The sequence below is a fragment of the Triturus cristatus genome, chromosome 10 (genome assembly GCF_964204655.1).
Source record: "Triturus cristatus chromosome 10, aTriCri1.1, whole genome shotgun sequence".
In the NCBI taxonomy this organism is placed as follows: Eukaryota; Metazoa; Chordata; class Amphibia; order Caudata; family Salamandridae; genus Triturus; species Triturus cristatus.
The window spans coordinates 316,832,215-316,850,387 of record NC_140593.1 but is presented as its reverse complement, the minus strand read 5'-3'; positions in this window follow the sequence as shown (position 1 = coordinate 316,850,387).

Sequence of the window (18,173 nt, the reverse complement as noted above, 5' to 3'; positions counted from 1 at the left end):
TAACATTACACAATATAATTCTGCCTTTTAGTCCCATTACCCTGGTAATATACTCTGAATTCAGCCCTCACTCTCAAATCACATCCCAATGATACATAAACTCCTATGATTCTGCGTGTTTTGTTAATTGGGCACTCTACCACCCACAACCCCCCACATCCCTCTTCACACTGTGCTACTGCCCCAGCCCCGAACCCAAGTTAGAGAGGATTGCCCTCAGTACCCCTCTCGCAATGGTGGTCAGCCTCCCTGGGTGCCAAGGTGAAGCACCTCTAGTGAAAACATAACCCACACTCCCCCGCCACCAAAGCAGCATTATACCGATCAATTCCACTTTCACTTATAAACATTCATAACTCGACACTGCACAAAACAAAAAATAATGACACCTTTTAAAGCAATTCTAATGGAAACAGAGTCAACCCTGCCTCCTTCTATTTCACATTTTAGTTCCTGGGTTTCATACTTAATACCCATTGTTGATTGGCATTGAGGCTGCGATCCATCTGCCATCTGGACCTCTCCCTTCTCCCTACATCCAATTCATATTTCAATGCTAGCCAAAGAGTGGTTTGAAAATAATTTGCTCAGATATCAGAATCTACACATTTCAGGGAGCATATGGGAAGCTGACTGAAAACGGTAAAAAAAGTAAGGTATATTATGAGATTCCCAAATGATCTCTGCACCAAGGATCAATCAATTTGTAATCCTGCTTCATTGCATCTAACGCTTTTTTAGTATTCAACTTCAACTGTTTTTTAGCTTTATTGAATGTACCCTAGAATACATCTTGGATAAAATTAAAATCCCCCCCTAAAATAATTGTGCCTACTGCTCCCATATCCTTATTGTTGATCTGTTTAATTGCCTTTGATTCGTCCGCTTCCAATGCAGAATGTATTCCCAAATCAGAGGGTTACCATTTACGCTTACTGTAAATCAGATCCATCTCCCTTGGCATAAACTGAGCTGGGAGCATTTTCAAAATCATCTTGCAGCCACCTCTCCGGTCTTTCCGGTTGATCCTAATGAGGCTTACTCTATCTTTATTGAATGGATTCTGCAACCTTTGAACGCTTTTATACCTGCTAGGCTCTCTAGGAATCGGGTCAAGAAGCCCAACCCTTGGTACAATGCAAAACTGGTTACCCTGCGTAAGTTGTTTAAGAAGTTGGAGAGAGGTGGCGACGGGATTTTGATCCAGCCTCTAAGGCGCTTTATCGCGCGGCTATAAAGAGCTATCATAGGGCTCTCCATGCCGAGCGGGCTGCCTTTTATGCTGAGCAGATCCGGGTCAATTCTAATCCAGCTAAGACCATCTTTTCCATAGTGACAGGGCTCAAGACTCAGAAGAATTTTGTAGGTGCAGGGATCTCTTCTGACTCACAGTGTGAAGATTTGGCCAATTTCTTCATTAAGAAAGTCAAGGATATCTATCAAAATTTTCCTATGGTCCCTTTAGGCCTTTCTGAGACCTCTAGTAATTCCTTTCACAGAGTTCTTGAAATCTTTCCTCCCATTACTCGAGAAGTGCTTCTGACACTCTGCGCCAAGGTCAAATCAGGCTCTCCGGCTGATCCCCTGAAGCCTGATCAATTTAACCCCTTCCATGCCCATGACGGAACGGTTCCGTCATGAGCATCGGTTGCGCTGTGCTCATGACGGAACCGTTCCGTCATGGCCCCGCCCGCGCTCGAACCCTTCAGCACCGCGGGGGAATTCCCGCCGCGCTGAAGGGGTTAAAAGAATACTATCCACTATTATCCATCCACTGGAAGAAGTGATTAATGGATCTTTGCGTGAGGCAGTTGTGCCCAGGGCCTGGAAACAGGCCAAGGTCCTTCCATTACTCAAAAAACCCTCTTTAGACCCCCGGAAACTTGAAAGCTTCCGCCCCATCTCCTTGTTACCCTGGGTTGCAAAAATTACTGAGGCATATATTACCTCTCTCCTCACAGATTTTCTTACGGCACATCAGAGGTTCAATGTGTCTCAAAATGGCTTTCGACCCGGCCATAGTACCGAGTCAGCACTTCTGGCCGTCACTGAACACCTCTGGGCGGCCTTAACTGCAGGGCAGACGTCGGCACTGATCCTTTTGGATCTTAGTGCCGCATTCAATACTGTATCTCATGTCATCTTGCTGAAACGCCTTTCTGAGGCTGGGGTCTCTGGGCCAGCTCTTAGATGGCTGTCCTCCTTCTTGGCTGGCAGGACCTTTCAGGTAGCCGCCCCCCCTTTTGCCTCTGGCACTTTTCCTATTTGTCAGGGGGTTCCACAGGGCTCGGCCCAGTGCCCCCTGCTCTTTAATCTTTATGTTCAACCCCTGGCGGAAGTTGCCAGGAGCAGGGGGTTGACCATGGTTTCCTATGCTGACGACACGCAGCTGGTGGTGGCCCTCTCGAGTGACCACGAGCAGGACGCCAGGAAATTTCAGGGCGACCTCTCTGCTGTTGCCGAGTGGATGACCGCCAACTGTTTACAACTGAATTCTAACAAGTCTGAGGTGTTGTTGGTGGGGGGGAACTATAAGCACTGGAGTGACCTGTGGTGGCCTGCTAGTCTGTGCGCGGCACCTTCCCCAAAGCGGGTAGTAAAGAACTTGGGGGTTTGGATGGACAGCTCACTCAATTTTTCGATCCAGACGAAGAAGGTGGCTGGCACTTGCTTTGGTCTTCTTCGTGGGCTGAAACCCATTTTGGCCTTTTTTGATGCCTCAACTAGGCAGACCGTTATTCAGGCCTTGATTTTGTCAAGGCTAGATTACGCCTGCTCGTTGTATTTAGAAGTAAACAAATCTGAAATACAGAGGCTTCAGAGAGTCCAGAATGTGGCCATCACATCCCTCCTGGGCTTGCGTAGAACATGCTCAGTGACTAGTGCCATTCGTCGCCTTCATTGGCTGCCGGTGGCCAGGCGCATTGAGTTTAAGGCACTCTGCTTTGCCTTTAAAATTCTGAAGTTGGCATCTCCTTACATTTTGTCTGATCTCCTTTCACCTTATATCCCTAGGCGACCTCTTCGCTCTATGGGACAATGCTTAGTAACGGTTCCCCGGGTTAGGAAAGCCCGTGCTGGCGGACGCTCCTTCCGGCATATAGCGGCCCTGTTGTGGAACTCTCTGCCGGTTCACATTCGGGAGTTTACCAATTATCTCCAGTTCAGGGAAAGCAATTAAGACCTTTCTGTTCCCCTCTTTGTAGACCCTGATTGTTTTTTCGTTTCGCTCTGCCGTTGCTTAGCGCCGGGACGCCTCTTAGCTGAGGCAGCTGTTGCGCTCTATAAAACTGACTAACATAACATAACATAACATCTGCCATTAGAGTCCTTACAGACTTGAGTTACCACCCAATCCACCCCTTTACCCAGATAGATTCCTACCCCCCTTACTGCCAACCTTGCTGAAGCAAAATAAGTCCCAGAATAATGTTTAGAAATAAAAAGCCTCAGGAGCTCTTTTTAGGGTGAGTTTCCTGAAGAAATAAGACATGTGTCGAAGAAGAAGTTAGCCATCTAATCAGCCCCCCATACTTCTGCTTATTTGACATTCCATTAACATTACACAATACAATTCTGCCTTTTTAGACCCATTACCCTGGTAACATACTCTGAATTCAGCCCTCGTTCTCAAATCACATCCCAATGATACATAAACTCCTATGATTCTGCTTGTTTTGCTAATTGGGCACTCCACCACCCACAACCCCCCACACCCCTCTTCACACTGTGCTACCACACCATCCCCAAACCCAAGTTAGAGAGGATTGCCCTCAGTACCCCTCTCGCAATGGTGGTCAGCCTCCCTCCGTGCCAAGGTGAAGCACCTCTAGTGAAAACAAAACCCACACTCCCCCGCCACCAAAGCAGCATTATACCGATCAATTCCACTTTCACTTATAAACATTCATAACTCGACACTGCACAAAACAAAACATAATGACACCTTTTAAAGCAATTCTAATGGAAACAGAGTCAACCCTGCCTCCTTCTATTTCACATAAAAATTAACCCTTGGCGTAGTTCGCGAAGTAGTGCTACGCGTAGCTACGCAAATTGCACTTTGCACTACGCGTAGCACTTTGCGAACTGCGTAGTACCCTATTCGCACTGTGCAAGATGCCATTTTCAATGATTGCACAGTGCAGACAAGCATCCGGCACTGTGCAATCATTGAAAACGGCATCTTGCACAGTGCGAGCTGTAGTTTTCTGCCGCTCAAGTAGATTTTTACTCGAGAGGCAGCTTTCTCAACGCGGACTGGTAGTTTCTCATCGCGAGCGGTTGCGAGCATACGCGACCACTCGCAATGAGAAACCTGACCTCCCCGCGTTGAGTATCTCGCCGGGAGGTTTATTTTCCACGCTCGCGATCAGCAGCTTGATGTTGCTGATCGTGAATGAGGAAAAAGTCTTGCTGGGATGTCATTTTGCTTGCTCGCGGTCGCCAACTTGACGTTGAGGACCGCTAGCAAGCCAAAAATGACCGCTGTACTACGCTACGCGTGTTTGCACTGTGCTACGTGCAATTCGCATAGTGCGAAGTAGCGCGAACTTCGCAAACTACGCGAGCGTAGCGTAGTGCTTTGCCCAGGCTTAATAAAAATCTTCTATTCCACCATATTCTGTTAGAAGTCGTCTGGAGAAACTCTTTAACATCAACCAGATTTGTGAACATCTGAAACTTTACTTTAACCAGTACTTCCAATTTTGATTCCTGAGCGAGTGTTGCCTGTGCTTTAAACAGATACAACATTTTGTCGAATTCTTTACAGCTGTGAGCTGCAGCAGTCGACATATCAGAAAACATTAAACAGGGAGGTATTTCATTAGGTTAGAACTGCTTCTTTTCAATCACTTTAGCTAGCACTTGCTCTTTTACACTAATATTTCTGTGGATTTTTTGAGTTTGGGAATAGCTGTGCCAGGACCCTATGTCCTTGTCAAATCGTCATCATACTCCGGCAAGACATGCCACTAGAAGACCTGCTGGCCTTCGCATTCCTCCAGGACACCCACCAAGCTTAAGTTAGAGCGGCACAAGGGATTTTCAAGCTCTTCAATTTTAATTTCCAAAGATGGCTTTTGCTTCCTTATTTGGTTAATCTACTCCTGCATTGCACTAAACCGATCTTTAAGTTGCAAAATTCTAGATTCTGCCTCCTGCATTCTTTCAGGAAAGTTCAACATCACTTTTTAAATTTTTAGATAACTGTTTATGCAAGACTGCAATTCCAGTAGCTTGAGAAGCCTTCAGCTTCCTAATTTCATTCAAGATTACTTTCAGCACAATTTTGATATCCCTCTGCACTATAACCCTTTCGCCTTACTGCCCATTTCCCTGTAACATCTCCCGGGACCAAGGTGTATCCGTGTCCCGGGGCTGATCTAACCGAACCATCTCTGAGCTGAAGACTGGATTCAGCGACTGAGATGGTGGATGACATTGAGATTGCGATGAATGGCGAGAGTCACTGTCCTGTTACTGCATTGGCTTAGTATTTGAGCTTGAAATCTGTAGACTCACAGGCAGGCCACCTACAGAGGTTTGGAGCATTCTCTGATGACCGTGACGTCCTGAAGACGGGGCTTTCCCTTTTGAAAATAACTGATACTCTTTAGCTTTATCTTGAGCTACTGTAGTGGTTGTGTTATCCTGAAGCAGATCTTTTTAGCCTCATACCCCTCCTCTTTTTCCTTTGGGGTGATCTCTCTGCTGTTATCTATATGCTTCTTATATAGTTCTACTACTGTCAGTGAGCTTGCCCTTGAGCTCATATTGCCTACTCCCACCTCTTGAGAGGGACGTGCCGAGTCCAGGTCTCCCTTTTTGGAGGCTATTGATAAATCATCTTCCAAACTCAATATGCTAGTTGCAAGACATGACCCGTGGCGTGACTGTAAACTATGATCAGCTCTTGCTGCTGCTAATGCTGATTGCACTTGAGCTGACCAGGGTTTTGCCCTAAGGGCAAGTGTTGAAGTGACATCAAAGTTCCCCATTAAATTGGTGACTTTTAAGTGTTTCCTTATGTTAAGTTTTTTCTTTTCCTTTTTTTGTGTATGTTCTTTATGTTCACTTTTTTTAGTTCCATATTAATTTATTTTCATCCTCGCAGTAGCAAATGCCAGTCCATATTTCCCTGGTTCTACTGGCTCAAAAATTTCACAACAGCTTCAAAACATGTGGCTATACAGCCATGAGACCATGATGCTGAATTCGGGGAGACCCCTCCCAGTGATCCACTACCAGGGACCATGGTGGTGCTTGCCATAGATTTCAATACAGGAGCCTTCTCAGCTTGTTTACTGCAGTCTGAAGCCACAATACCAGATTGGGGGAGACCCTTCCCAATGACCTGCTGCCAGGGTAAAAGCAGTACACTTCCCCCAGTGCAAAACCTGGTCGGTTCCCCGTAACTTCCTTTATCAGTGACTGCCCTCTTGCTGGCGGCTGCTCGAGTGTGTTGGGATGTTGAGGCTGCAGTGCTCTAAACTTTATTTATGGAGCATGTTACTCACCCTACAATGCCAGCGTCATGACCCATGCTTTCCAGGCTTGGATGTGCCAAGAGTACACCTACTGACATTCTTCAATTTTATGACTTGCCTTGATGAACTCCCTGCAAGGTGGCTGCTGCTCTCCACAGCCACCACCAACCCAAACCTCAATTTCAGGCTGCCCATAGCACTAGCCCCAGTGCATACCAGCAGCTATTGGCAGGGCCATTCCTAGATGTGTTGCCGCCCTAGGCGAGAATTGAAAAATGCTGCTCCCTCCCTTGCTCTCATTAGTTGCACCTTACTCTCCCCACTGCCCAAACTTGCCCCCTGTTTATTCACCTTTTAAAACTTCACTGCTTTCTCGCCTGTTCTCCCTCCCACTGCTTTCTGCTTTCTGCCAGTTTGGATATTTTCACACATCTCTTACCGCAGGTAACTGGTTTACTTTAGTTCTAAAATCCTGGCATTTCAAATTCTGCTGTTGCGTAATAGCACTGACACCTTAGCTGGGTAGAGTTGTGCTATAAATGTGAAATAAATGCTCTTTCAGGCAGAGCTGCCTCCCCCCGGCCTCAGATCAGGTTTTACTCACTTCATGTGCTCCTTGCTGGCACCTTTTAGCATTCAAAGTCCCAGTTTTACTATTCTTGACGATTTCAATTCTCACCTGGAAAACTCCCAGGACCCAGAAGCTACTAAACTTCTAAACTCCAACAGGCTTCCCAGAACTTTTTAAAGATGCCACAGATCGGCTGCACACACTCTCAAACCCATCGCTACCAAGCATAATTTGATTAGTGTCGAAAGGCCTTTTCCTCTTGTTTGGTCATATCCCTGTCTTTTAACACCCTTATCACTCAAAATACATTTAAAAATACTATTCCTCCCTCTCTAACCTGCTCATGGGCTAAAATGAATCAAGATAGCTTTATTGGGGCGTCGGACCTAGGTATCTTGTTTTCCTATGTTTATGTTATCGTTAAAGGCAAAGGAATTTAATAATTGGATATCGAATACCCATGACATTATAGCGCCCAAAGACGTGGCCCTCTCTGGTAGAAACGGCCCTGGCTATTGTCCTCACTGTTTCTGTATATCCGTGGTGTGACCTGGAAGCAAAAGATAAGGACGTTGTGACATGTGGGGGAGGTCAGCGTTTTAGCCATGGAGCATGAGGGGTTCGCTCGCTCCCAACGTATTGTTCATATTCTGATGAGACATCCTAAATTTGAATGTTGTTAGTGGTTGTTAGTCTGGTGCTAGTGGGTGGGCAAAAAAACCATTAGCAGTATCCAAACTGATTAAACATATTTTCTTTGAGATTCAGTTAGTCATTAGACTTGTATAATTCATGGGCCAGATGGACGAACATTGGCTTTTGCGACTCGCAAATCGCAAAGAATTGCGAGTCGCAATTTGCGAGTCGCAAAAGCCAATGTACAAAGGTGTCAGAGACACTGTTAGCGATTCCCAATGGGATCGCAAAATGCGAGGATCCTGAATATTAATGAGCCACTCACAATTTGTGACCCCATTGAGAATGGCTGGCCCTCCCAGGGATGGTGACCTGCTGGGATCAGCAGACCTCCATGTCTGGGACTGCTTTTCAATAAAGCAGTTTTTTTTTAAAATGCAGCCTGTATTCCTTAAAGGAAAACGGCATGCATTTAAAAAAAAATGAAACACTTTCACTTCATTTTTTAAGGGCAGGTAGTGGTTCCTGGGACCACTGCCTCTCCAAAAATATTTTTAGAGCCATTCACAAAGGGGGAGGGGTCCCCCTGGGACCCATTCTCATTTGCGACTCCATTACCACCCTTTTCAAGAGAGCGGTAAATTGCGATTGTGTGGTGCGACCGCAATTGCAGTCGCAAAACATTCATAAATGGCTTGTGAGTCGCTTTTAAGAAGGGAACGCAATTTTTTGCGACTCGCAAAATAGTGTTAGTATATTGGTCATGTAGGTTTTTGCATGTGCAAACGGGTCGCAAACCCGTTTGCACATGCAAAAACTGGTCTACATCTGGCCCCAAATGTTTTACTGCTTGAGTCCTAGTATGTCCATTAAGACTGCAATAGTACAATACCAATCGATGTATTCTATCATGATTAGGTACAGAAAAGACTGGAGTTCTCATAAAAGACTAACAAAGAATTATATTTTTTGTTACAGGAGCTGTCATTATTTTCTGTGTGTTCCTTTTAGTTTGGGAATTAATAGTATATTGCTCTTCAACTTTAGTCCTATCCCTTTGATGGAAAGAACAGTCTTTTTTTCCCTAGCCTGTTTGATCCTTGAAAAAGACCAAGACTTGCCTTTTTGCTAACTGATGGGCAGCAAATAAGACTCTTAGAGATGCCTAGAGATGCTTTCACAATTATCAAACATGGTAGCTTATTTTTCTGTTCTGATTTCCGTCTTCTCTCTTTTGTATCTGAGGTTGGCCCCTGTCTGCAGTGACACAGTGTCAATGACTGGATGCAGTGAAGATCTCTAGCTTCTTTCATTATTGTTCAAAAGAAAGGGTGATTTCTCTCAGCAGCCATGATACCACCCTGCATTTAACATACATTTGAAAGTTGTTACATGTCTCCTCATGAGGGTCCTGGTTAGAAAGAGTAAAGCCACAAGGGAAAGAAAAAACCTCTTTGTCAATATGGATAGATCTTGATTGAAGAAGAAGAGTTTTACAAGAACTGGAAAGCAAGATATCGGGGCCAATTCACAGAACTGATCTGAGACAAAATCCTAAACTTACTACTTATTTTATTCACACAATGCACTTATGACTGCACTTCCGACTACTAACTTTATGTGAGCACTCAGGCCGGAATTTCAGAACCACATGATAGCGGAGGGGGAGAATTTACTATTCCTACTCCAGGGAGTTCAACAGTATTGAAAGTGTTGGATAGCGGAGGGGTAACAATTACTATTCCCACTCCAGTGAGTGCAACTGTAGGGAAAGTGTTGGATAGCGGAGGGGTAACAATTACTATTCCCAATCCAGCAAGTGCAACAGTAGGGAAAGTGTTGGATAGCGGAGGGGAATAATTTACTATTCCCACTCCAGTGAGTGTAACAGTAGGGAAAGTGTTGGATAGCGTAGGGGTAAAAATTACTATTCCCACTCCACAGAGCGCAACAGTAGGGGAAGTGTTGGATTGCATAGGGAAATTATTTTCTATTCCCACTCAAGCAAAATAATTAAAATTAATAAACAAACAATTAATACAAATGTTTGGCCTCTCACCATATTTCCCTTTAAATGACACCAACAATGTTCTAAACCATAACACTATTAACATAATTAATTAATGGGGGCGTGGTTTTGATGCCATCCAGGATGGCAACGTGATCCCGGGGCTCCACACAGGCACTCCTTACGAAGCTCCGTTTTGGACGGAAAGAGGTTCCCTTCATACTTGAAGATGTAAGTTTATGCATATTATGCATAGTGGAAAGCTTTTGACCTATTTACTTGCCACTTTTATCCTGTTTCGGCATTTTGACGAAACAAGCCATTTTTTCACTTAGCTGCCGCCATGTTGGATTCTGATGCTCCGTGATGCCTGTTTCTCCTCAAAAATGCATATTTAGCATTTCTTTTTGCTACGCTTGCCACCCGTTTTTCAAGTTGAGCAAGTACATTTTCTCATTTTAAATGTCCACCTTGTTGTTTCTTCAACATTTTGAAAACAATGATGTGCTTTTCTAGATAATGGCTGCCATTTTGTCACTTTTTCCTCACATCTCATACCCAACTTCTTCATTTTGGTGGCGCTTGGTGATAATTATTTTAAACTGGCACAATAATTCCCTCTGGCTCATTGTCTCCTTTAATGCTTCATCTATGCTTCGGAGAAAAAGGGTGATTTTTCTGCAAATGGCACCCTTATTACAACGATTATTCTTCAGCCTTCATCTAATGTATATCTGTTAAGACTCTAGTTTTTTCAATTTGTTTTAGGTCTTTTCTACATTTTAATTTCCTGTTTACCATACGAAACAGATATATTTAAGGAGTTGGGGTATTAGAAGGACGGACCCTGAGACCTCCATTTGGATTTGGATCCGAATCTCTGTTTTCTTTATGGGAAATTGGACTCTGTTGTTCTGCTTCTCAGATTCCTTCAAAGCTGGTGTTGTTCTCTAAGTTCCTCTGGTCTCTTCTACGAGAAATTAGGAAATCTTAAGCTGCTTCAGACCTCTAAATCTACTGCACAATCAGACTCCAACACTGCTCTCAACGACATGGAGGACATTTCTCCTCAGAAATCTGACCATTCGACAGGCACCATTCCAAAATCACATCTCTCAAGTAAACTACCTGCGATTTCTACCAAACGTCCACAAAAGGATCCTCCTTCTCCAGTGAATACATCTTCGTCATCCATGGATATATTTCTTGAGGAAATCCGTGCCTTGAAACTCTTCATAGCGGATACCAAAAAGATGATGCAACTTATGGATGATAAGTGGTCTTCGTTGGACTCACGTATGCTTGTAGTTGAACAAAGAACGGACTCTCTTCAGGTCTCTTGTTCTCGCATTTCAGTTCTGGAGTCTGAAATATCTCTACTTAAGAAACATTCGGAGGACTTGGAAAACCGAAATCGTAGAAACAATCTTCGAATTTATGGTCTCCCAGAAAATATAGAAGGATCCAATCCAACTGTTTTCTTTTCAACATTCTTCCCTAAGCTCTTGGAGTTACCCTCTACGTCTTCTTTTAATATTCAAAGGGCTCACAGACAAGATCTCTGCTAAACCTCGTGGAGTCATCATGTTTTTTCTGCAGTATACTGACCTTTTGCAAGTCCTATCTAGAGTTAAATCTAAAAAACAAGTCTTTTGGGAGGGTCATTGCCTATTTTTCTCTCAAGGTGTGGCTAAAGTTACAGCTGATCCCTGCAAGAAATTTCTTAATCTTCGACCTCAACTGTGCGCCATAAATGCCAGATTTGGACTGATCCATCCCTGCATTTTCAAGGTCACTTATAAAGAAAAGACTACCACATTTGATGATCCAGTCGCACTATAGGAATTTCTTTGTCTACCTGGAGCTGTGGATATAGATACTTCAAAGCCTACTTGACTTTGTTATTTTGCTTCATCTTGTTTGACTTGTTTTCTTGTTTATGTAATTCCTTGATGGTTGTTTTTCTTGTATTTTTATATCACTTATTACTTTAGGGTGTCTTACTTGTTTTTTCTCTCTTTTATATTTCCTCAAATGTTGTTTTTTCTTATCCATACTGCTTTCTTTATTTCTTATACAAATATGGTTGTTTCTGGTCATTTGCTTCCCCTGTTATCCCTCCTATATGTTGTTGCCCTATCCTTGGTCCTTCTGGAATTCAGTGGGGTTCCAGTGGTGTCGCCGTCTTCTTCTGGTGTTACCATCCCTTACCTCGTCTTGTGTTCTAGGTATGTTTTTCAGTCGTCGTGCGTTTGACATTTAGGGGTCGATTCCAATCCTGTACCTTTTTTTTTCCGTACGACTCGTATCCGTAATTTTTCCCGTACGAATCGTACAAGTCCCGTCCCACCGTGTGAAGTACGATCCGTACGGGAAAAATACATACGGATCGGGCCGATCCGTACAAATTGAATCGGGAAAAGTTGTACGAGACGGACCTGGACACTTTTCCGTATGATTCCTAAAAATACAGTCCGACCGTACAAGTACGATCCGCACCGGCTTTCCAATTTAGGATTCGTACGGAAAACGTCCCGTACACGGGGAATGACTTTACCCGCTACGAAGCAAACTTTGTACGACTCATATCCCGGGAAAAGTTGTTCCCGGGGTGAGAGTCATACAGGGGTACGAGTCGGACAGGCCCCCCCATGCATATGTACACACCTTACAACAACATCGCGAATGTATGCACCTTCCAACAACATCGCGTATGTACGCAACTTACAGCAACATCGCGTATGTACGGTGCGTACCCCAACATCGCGCATGTACGGTGCGTACGTCAACATCGTGCATGTACGGTGCTACGCCAACATCGCGTATGTACGCAACTTACAACAACATCGTGTATGTGCGGTGCGTACCCCAACATCGCGCATTGTCGGTGCGTACGCACCCCAACATCGCGCATGTACGCACCTCACAACAATATCGCGTATGTATGCACCGTACATAGGCACTGAAAAACAGCACAAGGATGGTCTATTCGACTCGCACAACACCACAAAACACGTCTACAGTGCACAAAACATGGAAATGACTGACCTGCCACATCAAAAGAGGCAAACAGAGGGGCAAACTCACAACCACCCCTTATAACACACCCACCAAAAATTCAAAATGAGGCCCACCCACAAATGGACCAATAAAAAGGGCACACACACACTAACCATGAGCCTTTGCAACAGACTCACTGCAGCTAGAGAGCACACACCAACAACTGCACCCATCCACCTTAACATATACACCTTCACACAACCTCCTTCACACATACCCCCTCTTCACATTCAGACCCACAACTTCACATTCAGACCCACACACCCACAACCATCCACACCCTCACCCCACACCATTCCCACAGACAAGAATCCAAAGTACACAAGGGAGGAGCTGGAGATCCTTGTCTATGAAGTCATCAGAGTCGAGCCACAGCTGTTTGGAACATTGGTCAGACAGACCAGCATAGCCGAAAAATCACGGCTGTGGCAGAGGATCGTCAATAGGGTGAATGCTGTTGCACCCATCAGAAGGACCAGGACTGAATGCCAAGCCAGGTGGTACGATCTGCGGAGGGCAGTCAAGCGAAAAATGAATGATGTCTACGCCCAGAGCCACATCACTGGAGGTGGTGGGCCCCGCAGACCAGTACATTTCCATCCCTGGGAGTAGAAGGTGATGGCCCTGCTTCCGCCGGTGAGAGTACATAGACTTCAAGGAGTTCCAGAGCCTGGTGAGTACATAAACAACTTATGTACCATGGGGGTAATGGCATCCACACCCCTACTACACAAAATGCACGCAACTACCCCCAAACACTCAACGGCCAGAACCACAGTCAAAAACAACGCTAATGCCACTAACATGTGTATGCCCCATTGACAAAGCAAGGCCATGCTATGTCCCATGCTATACGAAGCATGAACCCAAGAATGGATGTCCGGTATGCTGGGAGGGTGGGTGTCACAAAACGCATCGTTGAACTCCAAATCAGACACAATTGCCCTCATCCCATATGGCCCAGGTACATACCCATGCACCATGGTCAATGCACAGGGACTGGGAAAGTACTGACAAGATAGCTGACACTGGGCCCTGGTGTAGGCAGCACAAGGCCCTCCTGTTACCAGTGCAAACACAAACACCAAGACAACAAGGTCAGATATTTGGGACAGGAACTCACACTCACTGTCATGGCAGCATGCTCCATGGGGGAAAGCTACATCACCTGGGAGACCAAGTACCAAATCACACTACACCCACCAGCAGGCCCTGTCACACACACCCCTTACACAAGCAGACACCCCCGGGACAGGCAATGGATTTACCCACTGTCACAATGGACAGGTAACACAACAAGACCAATACATAGCCGAAGAAGCATCCAAGCCAAAAATCAACAAGTCAAAGACTCAGGAACACATATCAATCTGTCCCCCGCAACATACCCATCCACAAGTGAACATTGAGGAGAATGCCAGGCACATACAACTACCTGGAGGAACAGTGCCAACTAGAATGTGTATGAAACATGGATGTTGCATGAAACAGCATTAACATTGTCTGTCTCTCACACACAGGGCAACGTGATGAATCTCCCCCCAACAATGGGGGTGAAGAATCACAGTCCCAGGCTCGGGAGGAACCTGATCCCACTGGTATCGACGCCTCTCAACACTCCGCGGATGACCCTGACTGACCTGGACCCTCTGCTGTCCAAGCCCCTGCAGCACCTGGTTCAGGAACATCTGTGCCAACCACCACCCCCATTCCTGCAACATCCCAGGAGACACTGAGGAGCCCTGCCCGCATTGAACAACTGAGCCAGTCTGACCAGGAGGGACAAGGTTCGCCGGGCAACCAGGAGGAGGCAGACAACCCCACCACTGTCATCCCTCAGGGGTCCCGTAGACCCGATGTGCCCACAATGGCAGGCCAGGGTCGTGTGGGCAGGGGTGGTGGGAGTGGAGGCAGGCGGAGGCGAGAACCTGACCAGCCAGCAGAAGAGACCGGTATGTCACACATACACAACATCATGGAGGCATACCGGCATGACATCAGGGAGATCAGCCAGGTAGTTGGGACACTCACAGAGATAAAGGAGACCATCACAGAGATGAAGAACCAGCAGGCCGAGCAACACGCCAGTCAACAAGAACACCAAGGACGGATGGAGGCAAGACTGGCTGAGCTCCTGGCGGTGCAAAGGGACATAAGCCATTCACTCTGTCGGATCACAGAAAACATGGGCAACCCTCCCTGTGCCACCAGGCGAAGACCACCACCAGCCACAGGGAGGGAGGAGGAGGAGGATTTGTCGGATGGAGCGTCCCAAGCATCATCAAGGCCTGCATCTGAGGGTCCCCCGAGGAAGGTGGGTCATCCACGGAAAAGACCGTGAGAGGCAGTGGCCCATCCACATCTCCCAGGTCACCTGGCCTGGCACCTGGCCTTCATGTGCAACAGCATCACCTTATTGACTGACATTCACTGCCACATGGACTTGCTGGTGACAGTCTGACCAATGATGCCAAACACTGTAGTCTGGACTCTTCTGCTTTCAAATGCCAAGGATCCCATCTCCCCCTGGGAACTTTGGATTCTATGGTCCCTGTATTGGACCTTTTTCTTGCACAAATCACGCTCCAGACCTATAATAAAAAAAAGTATTTAAATTTGATGTTGCAGTCATTTCGCATGAGTCCACAACATACGTTTGGGGATATGTCAAAGTATGCCTGAGTGTGGAACTAGCTCCAGCCATCCAAACACTGGGATCTGAGTCCGGTCGAGGACACACATGGGTCACAATGTATCACCAAATACAGACATGTAGCCCAATACTCACCCGTGATGGCCTCAAGCTGCTTAGGGGGGGCTTGAAATACTGCTCGGACAGACCAATTTGGAAGAGTATCATGAAGGTGTAGAGGTCATGGGTCATGTGGAGGTGCCCGGGGAGGGAGTCTCAGGTCTGTTTGGCATGGTGGGAGAACTCTCTCCTGCATGCAGTTGTTCTGTGGATGTGATGAATGGTGGCCAGGGCAAGGTTGGCTGCACGGAGTTGGGCCAACGGGGTGTTGGATGACAGACGTCCAAGGTCAGTTTTGGGTCTGGGGTTGTGGACTGCCTCCTGAGTGTGGGTGAGGAGTCTGAAGGTGATCCTGCAGCAGACAGTGAGCCACTGTAGCTATCACAGGTGGACGGTGAGGTGGCTGGGGCGGGGGATGTTGAAGATGATGTGTGCGGATGCACCCTGGATGTGGACAAGTTCTCCTGCAGTTTTGCTGTTGTTCCTCCGTAGAGGGCGTTGCTGTAGTTGACACGGCTGGTGTCGTGGACCTGGGGGACGGTCTGTCTTGCCTTGGAGTGGATCTATCTGTGGATCATTTGCAGCATGCGGAGGGTGTTGCAGCATGAGGTACAGATGGTGTTGAGTTTCACGGTAATTGTGAGCGATGAGTCCATGATGAACACCAGCTTGCGTGCGTGGCCACTGGGTGCTGGTGCGGTGCCCAGGCCGGTGGGACACAAGGAGTTGACCCAGCCGTAAGGGGAAATTCCTCAGATGATGACCTCAGTCCTGTCCAAGTCCAGCCTCAGGTGGCTGATGTTCAGCCATTCGTCAACGGATCTCATGCCTTCTTGAAGGTTGGATCTGGCAATGGCTGGGTCTTTGGTGAGGGTGAGGAGCAGCTGGGTGTCAATGGCATATGAGATGATGATGAGGACGTGTGTGCATGTGATGGTGGAGAGGGGGGTCATGGAGACATTGAATATCGTCACGCTGAGAGATGAGCCCTGGGGCATGGGCCAGATGACCCCAGTGTACCACATGCTGAAGGGTGGAGGCCGACTCCCTGGGCCTTGCTGGTGAGCTACTTGGTGATTTAATCCTGGGCCCTCCTCTGGATACCAGTGTTGGAGATGTGTGAGCTGACAGTGTGGTAGCACATGGTGTAGAATGCCGTTGAGAGGTCAAGGGGGGTGGTCCCACCATTGTTGAGCAGGGCAAAGTTGTCGTTGGTGGTGGCAATTATGACGTTTGCAGTGGTGTGATTACTGTGGAAGATGGTCTGGTGCCGATTGCCTGGAGCTGTTTGCATGGAGGAAGTCTGTCAGTTGCTCATTGAGTGTCTTCCTGCTGACATTTGCTGGGTAGGGAAGCAGGGTGATGTTCCAGGAGATCCTGCGGTACTGCCGTCTGTTGTTTAAGAAGGGCCTGGGTCTCTGCATGCCTCCAGCTCCCATGGAATGTGGCAATCTCAAAGGAGACATTCATGACGTGCTGGACGTGGGCTTCAAGTATGGGGAATGATGTGCTTGAGATGTTGTGTGGGAAGGGGCCTGATGGAGAGCCAGAGTGGATGGTGCACATGAGTCAGGTGGTGAGTCCAGAACCTGAGGGGGGTTTGTCCCGCGGATAATAGTGCTGTCTGCCTCTGTGTGCCAAGGCTGTCGTGTATGTCCATGAGCTTGCAGTGGTAGAAAGTTGCAAGGGAATTGATCTGCCTTGCAAGGGTGGGGTGTCTTTTGGATGGAGAGCGGCTGTCAGTTCACTCACAATGCTGATGAGCTCCTTTATGTAGTGTGTTTTGGTGCCTCTGCCCTATCTGAAGGATCTCCACTTATCCTTGCTGATGATATGGTGATGGCTGTGTGTGGCGTTTTCCAGGACTGTAAGGTAACTGATGGTTCTTTGTGTTGCAAGGTTTGCACAAGAGTCCGGCTAGATCTGTATGAGTCCAGTAGGTCTGCCTTGTCCCAGGTGGCTTAACTGTTGTTGTGCTTCACAGGAAAGTCCGTCAATGTGGCAAGATTGTTGGACCAGTTGCTGATCCAGTGTGTGAGGTTGCAGGGTGTGGCGGGGGTGTTGGTTCGAGTGTCCCACACAGCTTGTCTGTGGTGACTTACATCAAGCATCTTTGGGGGATTGGTAGCGGGGTGTGGGGCAGTGTGTTGCTTGTCGGAGACGTGGATGCAAATGTTGATAGACCAATGGTGGATGGTGGTGTCGTTCTCCTTCAGCAAGAAGTTACTGGCCCCCAGCCACATGTAGCCTGTGGAGGTGAGGGCATGCGTGCAGATGTACGTGTTGATGGCTTTGCGGAATTGTGGATGTAGGCCTGGAGATCTGTGGATGAGTGTTACTCTGAGGGTTGCCAGGGGGTTGATGCATAACCGGATTTGTGACTCTGAGGGTGTACTTGTGAATAAATTGCAATTCATCCTACGGGATTGTTGGTGCCGTCCCTGCGGGTGATCTTGTATCCGTCAGAGATGGCAATGAAGAAGTTGTGTGCTGAGGATGCTTTTATCCAGGTTACTGTCATGAAGGTGATGTGTGGTGCTGTTGTGTTAAGGAGGTAACAGAGTCCAATGGCGTGCTGGTGGACGGAACGGGTGTGGAGTAGGAGGCACATGACCTGGTTGTTCTGACAGGGTCTGGTAGGCGGGGCAGCGCTGT